Source organism: Arachis hypogaea, chromosome 14 (assembly GCF_003086295.3).
Source record: "Arachis hypogaea cultivar Tifrunner chromosome 14, arahy.Tifrunner.gnm2.J5K5, whole genome shotgun sequence".
NCBI lineage: Eukaryota > Viridiplantae > Streptophyta > Magnoliopsida > Fabales > Fabaceae > Arachis > Arachis hypogaea.
Window position 1 is genome coordinate 8,146,120 of NC_092049.1, and position 9,523 is coordinate 8,155,642.

Sequence of the window (9,523 nt, forward strand, 5' to 3'; positions counted from 1 at the left end):
ACACTGGGTCGTCCAAGTAATAAACCTTACGTGAGTAAGGGTCGATCCCACGGAGATTGTCGGCTTGAAGCAAGCTATGATCACCTTGTAAATCTCAGTTAGGCGGATTCAATTGATTATGGAGATTTAATAATTAAAAGATAAATAAAACGTAAAATAAAGATAGAGATACTTATGTAATTCATTGGTGAAAATTTCAGATAAGCGTATAGAGTTGCTTAATTCCTCCTGAATCTCTGCTTTCCCACTACTTTCATCCAATCCTTCATACTCCTTTCCATGGCAAGCTATATGTTGGGCATCACCGTTGTCAATGGCTACATCTCGTCCTCTCTGTGAAAATGGTCCAATGCACTGTCACTGCATGGCTAATCATCTATCGGTTCTCGATCATACTAGAATAGGATTTACTATCCTTTTGCGTCTGTCACTACGCCCTCACGAGTTTGAAGCTCGTCACAGCCATCCCTTCCCAGATCCTACTCGGAATACCACAGACAAGGTTTAGACTTTCCGGATCTCAGGAATGGCCATCCATGGGTTTTAACTTATACCACAAAGACTCTAATATCTCAGACTCGGTCCCCTGTATTAGATATCTAAGAGATACTCATTCTGTCTCGTCTTCATGTAGAACGGAAGTGGTTGTCAGACACGCGTTCATAGGTGAGAATGGTGATGAGCGTCACATAATCATCACATTCATCATGTTCTTGGGTGCGAATGACTATCATAGAATAGGAATAAGCTTGAATTGAATAGAAAAACAATAGTACTTTGCATTAATACTCAAGGAACAGCAGAGCTCCACACCTTAATCTATGGTGTGTAGAAACTCTACTGTTGAAAATACATAAGAACAAGGTCTAGGCATGGCCGAATGGCCAGCCTCCCCAAAACATGATCAAAGGATCAAAAGACAATCCAAAGATGTAAATACAATAGTAAAAAGTCCTATATATACTAAACTAGTTACTAGGGTTTACAGAAATGAGTAAATGATGCAGAAATCCACTTCCAGGCCCACTTGGTGTGTGCTTAGACTGAGCATTGAGCTTTACACGTGTAGAGGTCTTCCTTGGAGTTAAACGCCAGTTTGTAACATGTTTCTGGCGTTTAACTCTGCTTTGCAACCTGTTTCTGGCGTTTAACTCCATAATAGGGCAGAGAGCTGGCATTGAACGCCAGTTTGCATCATCTAAACTCGGGTAAAGTATGGACTATTATATACTGATGGAAAGCCCTGGATGTCTAATTTCTAACGCAATTGAAAGTGCGCTATTTGGACTTCTGTAGCTCCAGAAAATCCACTTTGAGTGCAGGGAGGTCAGAATCCAACAACATCTGCAGTCCTTCTTCAACCTCTGAATCTGATTTTTGCTCAAGTCCCTCAATTTCAGCCAGAAAATACCTGAAATCACAGAAAAACACATAAACTCATAGTAAAGTCCAGAAATGTAATTTTTAATTAAAAACTAATAAAAATATACTAAAAACTAACTAAATTATACTAAAAATTATACTAAAAACAATGCCAAAAAGCGTATAAATTATCCGCTCATCACAACACCAAACTTAGATTGTTGCTTATCCCCAAGCAACTGAAAATAAAATAGGATAAAAAGAAGAGAATATACTATAAATTCCAAAATATCAATGAAACTTAGCTCCAATCAGCTGAGCGGGACTAGTAGCTTTTTGCCTCTTGAATAGTTTTGGCATCTCACTTTATCCATTGAAGTTCAGAATGATTGGCATCTATAGGAACTTAAAATTCAGATAGTGTTATTGATTCTCCTAGTTCAGTATGTTGATTCTTGAACACAGCTATTTTATGAGTCTTGGCCGTGGCCCTAAGCACTTTGTTTTCCAGTATTACCACCGGATACATAAATGCCACAGACACATAATTGGGTGAACATTTTCAGATTGTGACTCAGCTTTGCTAAAGTCCCTAATTAGAGGTGTCCAGGGTTCTTAAGCACACTCTTCTTTTGCTTTGGACCTCGACTTTAACTGCTCAGTCTCAAGTTTTCACTTGACACCTTCACGCCACAAGCACATGGTTAGGGACAGCTTGGTTTAGCCGCTTAGGCTAGGATTTTATTCCTTTAGGCCCTCCTATCCACTGATACTCAAAGCCTTGGATCCTTTTTTACCCTTGCCTTTTGGTTTTAAGGGCTATTGGCTTTTTGCTATTGCCTTTTGGTTTAAAGAGCTTTTGGCTTTTTCTGCTTGCTTTTTCTTTTTCTTCCCTCTTTTTTTTTCTTTTTTTTTTGCCATTTTTTTCCCTTTTTTTTCGCAAGCTTTTGTATTCACTGTTTTTTCTTGCTTCAAGAATCATTTTTATGATTTTTCAGATTATCAATAACATTTCTCCTTTTCATCATTCTTTCAAGAGCCAACATATTTAACATTCATAAACAACAATATCAAAAGACATATGCACTGTTCAAGCATTCATTCAGAAAATAAAAAGTATTGTCACCACATCAAAATAATTAAACTAATTTCAAGGATGAATTCAAAATTCATGTACTTCTTGTTCTTTTATAATTAAAACATTTTTTCATTTAAGAAAGGTGATGGATTCATAGGACATTCACAACTTTAAGGCATAGACACTTAGACACTAGTGATCATATAGTAAAGACACAAACATAAATAAAACATAAAGCTCAAAAATCGAAAAACAGTAAAATAAATAGACAAGGAGATTAAGGAATAAGTCCACCTTAGTGAGGGTGGCGTCTTCCTCTTCTTGAAGAACCAATGGTGCTTTTGAGCTCCTCTATGTCTCTTCCTTGCCTTTGTTGCTCCTCCCTCATAGCTCTTTGATCTTCTCTTATTTCATGAAGGATGATGGAGTGCTCTTGATGCTCCACCTTTAGTTGTCCCATGTTGGAACTTAATTCTCCTAGGGAGGTGTTGATTTGCTCCCAATAGTTTTGTGGAGGGAAGTGCATCCCTTGAGGTATCTCAGGGATTTCATGGTGGGGAATTTTCTCATGCTCTTGTTGAGGTCCATGATCTCTTGTTTGCTCCATCCTTTTCTTAGTGATAGGCTTGTCCTCTTCAATGAGGATGTCTCCCTCTATGTCAATTCCAGCCGAATTGCAGAGGTGGTAAATGAGGTGAGGAAAGGCTAACCTTGCCAAAGTAGAGGACTTGTTAGCCACCTTGTAGAGTTCTTGAGGTATGATCTCATGAACTTCCACTTCCTCTCCAATCATGATACTATGGATCATGATGGCCCGGTCTATAGTAACTTCAGACCGGTTGCTAGTAGGAATGATTGAGCATTGAATAAACTCCAACCATCCCCTAGCCACTGGTTTGAGGTCATGCCTTCTTAATTGAACCGGCTTGCCTCTTGAGTCAATTTTCCATTGAGCTCCTTCCTCACATATGTCTTTGAGAACTTGGTCCAATCTTTGATCAAAGTTGACCCTTCTAATGTAGGGGCGTGCGTTCTCTTCCATCATTGGCAAATTGAACGCCAGCCTTACATTTTCTGGACTGAAATCTAAGTATTTCCCCCGAGCCATGGTAAGCCAAGGCTTTGGATTCGGGTTCACACTTTGATCATGGTTCCTAGTGATCCATGCGTTTGCATAGAACTCTTGAACCATTAAGATCCAGACTTGTTGAATGGGGTTAGTGAGAACTTCCCAACCTCTTCTTCGGATCTCATGTCGGATCTCCGGATACTCATTCTTTTTGAGCTTTAAAGGAACCTCAGGGATCACTTTCTTCTTGGCCACAACTTCATAGAAGTGGTCTTGATGGACCTTTGAGATGAATCTCTCCATCTTCCATGACTCAGAGGTAAAAGCAATTGCCTTCCATTTCCTCTTTCTTGAGGTTTCTCTGGCCTTAGGTGCCATTTATGGTTATGGAAAAATAAAAAGCTATGCTTTTACCACACCAAACTTAAAATTTTTGCTCGTCCCCGAGCAAAAGAAGAAAGAAAGTAGAAGAAGAAGAAGAAGAATGGAGGAGAGGAAGAGAGGTGTGTATTCGGCCAAGGGGAAGAAGAGAGGGTTGTGTTGTGTGAAAATGAAGAAGGAATGAGGGGTTTATATAGGAGTGATGGGGGGTTTAGGGTTCGGCCATTAGGGTTGGGTTTGGGAGGGAAAAGAATTTGAATTTTAGAGGTAGGTGGGGTTTATGGGGAAGAGAAGATGGATGTGAGTGGTAAGGGGGTGATGGAGAAGAGTGATTGAGGTGATTGGTGAAGGGTATTTGGGGAAGAGGGTTATGAAAAGGTGTGAAGAGGAAAGAAGAAAAGGTAGGGATCTTGTGGGGTCCACAGATCCTGAGGGGATCCTGTGGGGTTCACAGATCTTGAGGGGATCCTGTGGGGTTTACAGATCAAGTGGGGTCAAGGACTTAACATCCCTGCTCCAATTAGGCGTGTAAAACGCCCTTAGCATGCATGTCTGGCGTTAAACGCCAGCTTGCTGCCTGTTTTTGGCATTAAACGCCCAAATGTAGCCTGTTTCTGGCGTTTAATGCCAGGTTGATGCTTGTTTCTGGCGTTTAAACGCCAGACTACTCCTCCTCCAGGGTGTGTTATTTCTTCTGCTGTTTTTCATTTTGTTTTTTATTTTTCAGTTGTTTTTGTGACTTCACATGATCATTAACCTAAAGAAAACATAAAATAACAATAGAAAATAAATAAATATAATTAGATAACATTGGGTTGCCTCCCAACAAGCGCTTCTTTAATGTCAATAGCTTGACAGTGAGCTCTCATGGAGCCTCACAGATGTTCAGAGCATTGCTGGAACCTCCCAACACCAAACTTAGAGTTTGGTTGTGGCCTCCCAACACCAAACTTAGAGTTTGACTGTGGGGGCTTTGGTTGACTCTGCAGTGAGAGAAGCTTTTCATGCTTCCTCTCCATAGTTACAGAAGAAGATCCTTGAGTTTTAAACACAAGGTTGTCCTCATTCAGTTGAAGGAATAACTCTCCTCTGTCCACATCAATCACAGCTCTTGCTGTGGCTAGGAAGGGTCTTCCAAGGATGATGGATTCATCCTCTTCCTTCCTAGTGTCTAGGATTATGAAATCAGCAGGGATGTAAAGGCCTTTAACCTTTACTAACACGTCTTCTACTTGTCCATAAGCCTATTTTCTTGAGTTGTCTGTCATCTCTAATGAGATTCTAGCAGCTTGCACTTCAAAGATCCCAAGTTTCTCCATTACAGAGAGTGGCATTAAGTTTATTCCTGATCCTAGGTCACACAGAGCCTTCTCAAAGGTCATGGTGCCTATGGTACAGGGTATTAAGAATTTGCCAGGATCCTGTTTCTTTTGAGGTAATTTCTGCCTATCCAATGCATTCAGTTCATTGGTGAGCAAGGGAGGTTCATCTTCCCAAGTCTCATTACCAAATAATTTGGCATTCAGCTTCATGATTGCACCAGGGTACTTAGCAACTTGCTCTTTAATAATTTTTTCATCCCTTCAGACGAAGAATACTCATCAGAGCTCATGAAGGGCAGAAGGAGGTTCAATGGAATCTCTATGGTCTCTAAACGAGCCTCAGATTCCTTTGGTTCCTCAAAGGGGAACTCCTTATTGGTCACTGGACGTCCCAGGAGGTCTTCCTCACTAGGATTCACGTCCTCCTCCTCCTTTGTAGGTTCGGTCATGATAGTTAAATCAATGGACTTGCACTCTCTCTTTGGATTTTTTTCTGTATTGCTTGGGAGAGTACTAGGAGGAGTTTCAGTGACTCTTTTACTCAGCTGGCCCACTTGTGCCTCCAAATTTCTAATGGAGGACCTTGTTTCATTCATGAAACTTACGGTGGCCTTAGATATATCAGAGACTATATTTGCTAAGCTAGATGGATTCTGCTCAGAATTCTCTGTCTGTTGCGGAGTGGATGATGGAAAAGGCTTGCTGTTGCTAAACATGTTTCTTCCACCATTATTAAAGCCTTGTTGAGGCTTTTGTTGATCCTTCCATGAGAAATTTGGATGATTTCTCCATGAGGGATTATAGGTGTTTCCATAGGGTTCACCCATGTAATTCACCTCTGCTATTGCAGGGTTCTCAGGATCATAAGCTTCTTCTTCAGAAGAGGCCTCTTTAGTACTGTTGGATGCAGATTGCATTCCATTCAGACTCTGAGAAATCATATTGACTTGTTGAGTCAATATTTTATTCTGAGCCAAAATGGCATTCAGAGTATCAATTTCAAGAACTCACTTCCTCTGAGGCGTCCTATTACTCACAGGATTCCTTTCAGAAGTGTACATGAACTGGTTATTTGCAACCATGTCAATGAGTTCTTGAGCTTCTGTAGGTATTTTCTTTAGGTGAATGGATCCACCTGCAGAATGGTCCAATGACATTTTAGATAATTCAGACAGACCATTATAGAATATATCAGGATGGTCCATTTTGAAAGCATGTCAGAAGGACACTTTTTGGTCAGTTCCTTGTATCTCTTCCAAGCTTCATAGAGGGATTCACCTTCTTTCTGTTTGAAGGTTTGAACATCCACTCTAAGCTTGCTAAGCTTTTGAGGAGGAAAGAACTTGGCTAAGAAAGCCGTGACCAGCTTATCCCAAGAGTTCAGGCTGTCTTTAGGTTGAGAGTCCAACCATATTCTAGCTTTGTCTCTTATAGCAAACGGGAAAAGCATAAGCCTGTAGACCTCGGGATCAACCCCATTGGTCTTAACAGTATCACAGATTTGCAAGAATTCAATTAAGAACTGAAAAGGATCTTCTGATGGAAGTCCATAAAACTTGCAGTTCTGTTGCATCAGAGAAACTAGTTGAGGTTTCAGCTCAAAATTGTTTGCTCCAATGGCAGGGATTGAGATGCTTCTTCCATGTAAATTGGAATTTGGTGCAGTAAAGTCACCAAGCATCTTCCTTGCATTGTTATTATTTTCGGCCATGTCTCCTTCTTTTTCGAAAATTTCTGTTAGATTTTCTCCAGAGAGTTGTGCTTTAGCTTCCCTTAGCTTCCTCTTCAGAGGCCTTTCAGGTCAGGATCAGCTTCAACAAGAATGTTCTTATCCTTGTTCCTGCTCATATGAAAAAGAAGAGAACAGAAAATAATAGGGATCCTCTTTGCTACAATAGAGAGGTTCCTTTATGTGAGTAGAAGAGAAGAATAAAAGAAGGGGAAGAGAAAAACTCGAACACAGAGAGGAAGATGGTGTTCGAATTTTGGTTGGAAAAGAAGTGTTAGTAGATGAATAATTAAATAGAAGGAGATGAGAGATGAGAGAATTCGAAAATTAAATAAAATAAAATAAAAATATTTTTGTTTTTAAATTAAAATTAAAATAAAAAATTCGAAAATAATAATAAAAAATGAAATTAAATTAAAAGTTAAAATAATTAGTTAATTAAAAAGAAATTTTGAAAAAGAGGAAGGTGATTTTCGAAAATTGAAGAGAGAAAATTAGTTAGGTAGTTTTGAAAAAGATAAGAATCAAACAAAAAGATAAGATTGATTGAAAAAGATTTGAAACTTAATTTTTGAAAGGATAAGAAGTTAGAAAAGAAGTTAGAAAAGATTTTGAAATTGATTTTGAAAAAGATGTGATTGAAATTTATTTTGAAAAAGAAATTTAAAAAGATTTGATTTTTGAAATCGAAGTTGATTACTTGACTAACAAGAAACCAAAAAGATATGATTCTATAGTTTAAAGATTGAACCTTTCTTGCTAGGCAAGTAACAAACTTAAAAATTTTTTAATCAATCACATTAATTGTTAGCATTAATTTTGAAAATATGAAATAGAAATAAGAAAAAAAAAGATTTTGAAAATTAATTTGAAATTTTCGAAAATCATAAAAGAAAAATGAAAAAGATTTGATTTTTGAAAAGGATTTGAAAAAGATAGAATTTTTAAATTGAAAATTTGATTTGACTTATAAGAAACAACTAAATTTTAAAAAGTTTTGAAAAAGTCAACTCAAATTTTCAAAAATTTATGAGAGAAAAAGGGAAAGATATTTTTTTGATTTTTGAATTTTTAATGATGAAGGAGAAAAACACAAAATTGACACAAAGCATAGAAATTATGAATCAAAACAACTAATGCATGCAAGAACACTTTGAATGTCAAGATGAACACCAAGAACACTTTGAATGTCAAGATGAACATCAAGAACATATTTTTGAAAATTTTTAAGAAAAGAAAAACATGCAAGACACCAAACTTAGAAATTTTTTATTTTTAGACACTAATATATTGAAAATGCATATGAAAAACAAGAAAAGACACCAAACAAGTTAATTTAAGGATCAAACAAGGAAATTCATCAAGAACAACTTGAAGATCATGAAGAACACATAATGAATTTTCGAAAAATTAAAGGAAAATTAAAACACATGCAATTGACACCAAACTTAAAAACTGACATAAGACTCAAGCAAGAAACACAAAATTATTTTTGGTTTTTATGATTTTATTAAATTTTTTTTTTTTTGGATTTTTCGAAAATTCTTTGGAAAAAGCAAAACAAAGATTTCAGAATTTTTAATAGGAATTCTAGGAATCTTGCAATGTTAGTCTAAAGCTCCAGTCCAGGAATTAGACATGGCTTACTAGCCAGCCAAGCTTTCAGTGAAAGCTCCAGTGCAAAACACTAGACATGGCCAATGGCCAGCCAAGCTTCAGCAGAACATTACATTCAACAGCTAATTTGCTAAGAAAGACAAAGAAGCTCTTCTCTTGAGAATAAGTGAAACCTCGGTCCAAAAGATTAGACATGGCTTAACAGCTAGCCAGGATTCAACATATCTCTTGAAACACTAGAATTCATTCTTAAAAGTTCTGAATAAAAATATATTTTTGAACATGTTTATTTTTAATTTATTATTATATTTTTTTTTGAAAATAAGAATAATAAAAACACAAAGCTTAAAATTAAAATAAAATTACCTAATCTGAGCAACAAGATGAACCGTCAGTTGTCCAAACTCGAACAATCCCCGGCAACAGCGCCAAAAACTTGGTGCACGAAATTGCGATCATCAACAATGGCGCCAAAGACTTGGTGCTCTCAAACATGAATCACACTTTGTCACAACTTCGCACAACTAACCAGCAAGTGCACTGGGTCGTCCAAGTAATAAACCTTACGTGAGTAAGGGTCGATCCCACGGAGATTGTCGGCTTGAAGCAAGCTATGGTCACCTTGTAAATCTCAGTCAGGCGGATTCAATTGATTATGGAGATTTAATAATTAAAAGATAAATAAAACGTAAAATAAAGATAGAGATACTTATGTAATTCATTGGTGAGAATTTCAGATAAGCATATAGAGTTGCTTAATTCCTCCTGAATCTCTGCTTTCCCACTACTTTCATCCAATCCTTCATACTCCTTTCCATGGCAAGCTGTATGTTGGGCATCACCGTTGTCAATGGCTACATCCCGTCCTCTCTGTGAAAATGGTCCAATGCGCTGTCACTGCATGGCTAATCATCTGTCGGTTCTCGATCATACTGGAATAGGATTTACTATCCTTTTGCGTCTGT

At 37.6% G+C, this 9,523-nt stretch overlaps 1 non-coding gene across 1 annotated transcript; it reads left to right on the forward strand.

Annotated features, from left to right (window-relative positions):
* Positions 1 to 6,422: 6,422 nt before the first annotated feature.
* On the forward strand, positions 6,423 to 6,530 carry LOC112746578 (small nucleolar RNA R71). The gene has a single exon (XR_003174456.1). It is a non-coding gene; the product is annotated as a small nucleolar RNA R71 (small nucleolar RNA).
* Positions 6,531 to 9,523: the final 2,993 nt, after the last annotated feature.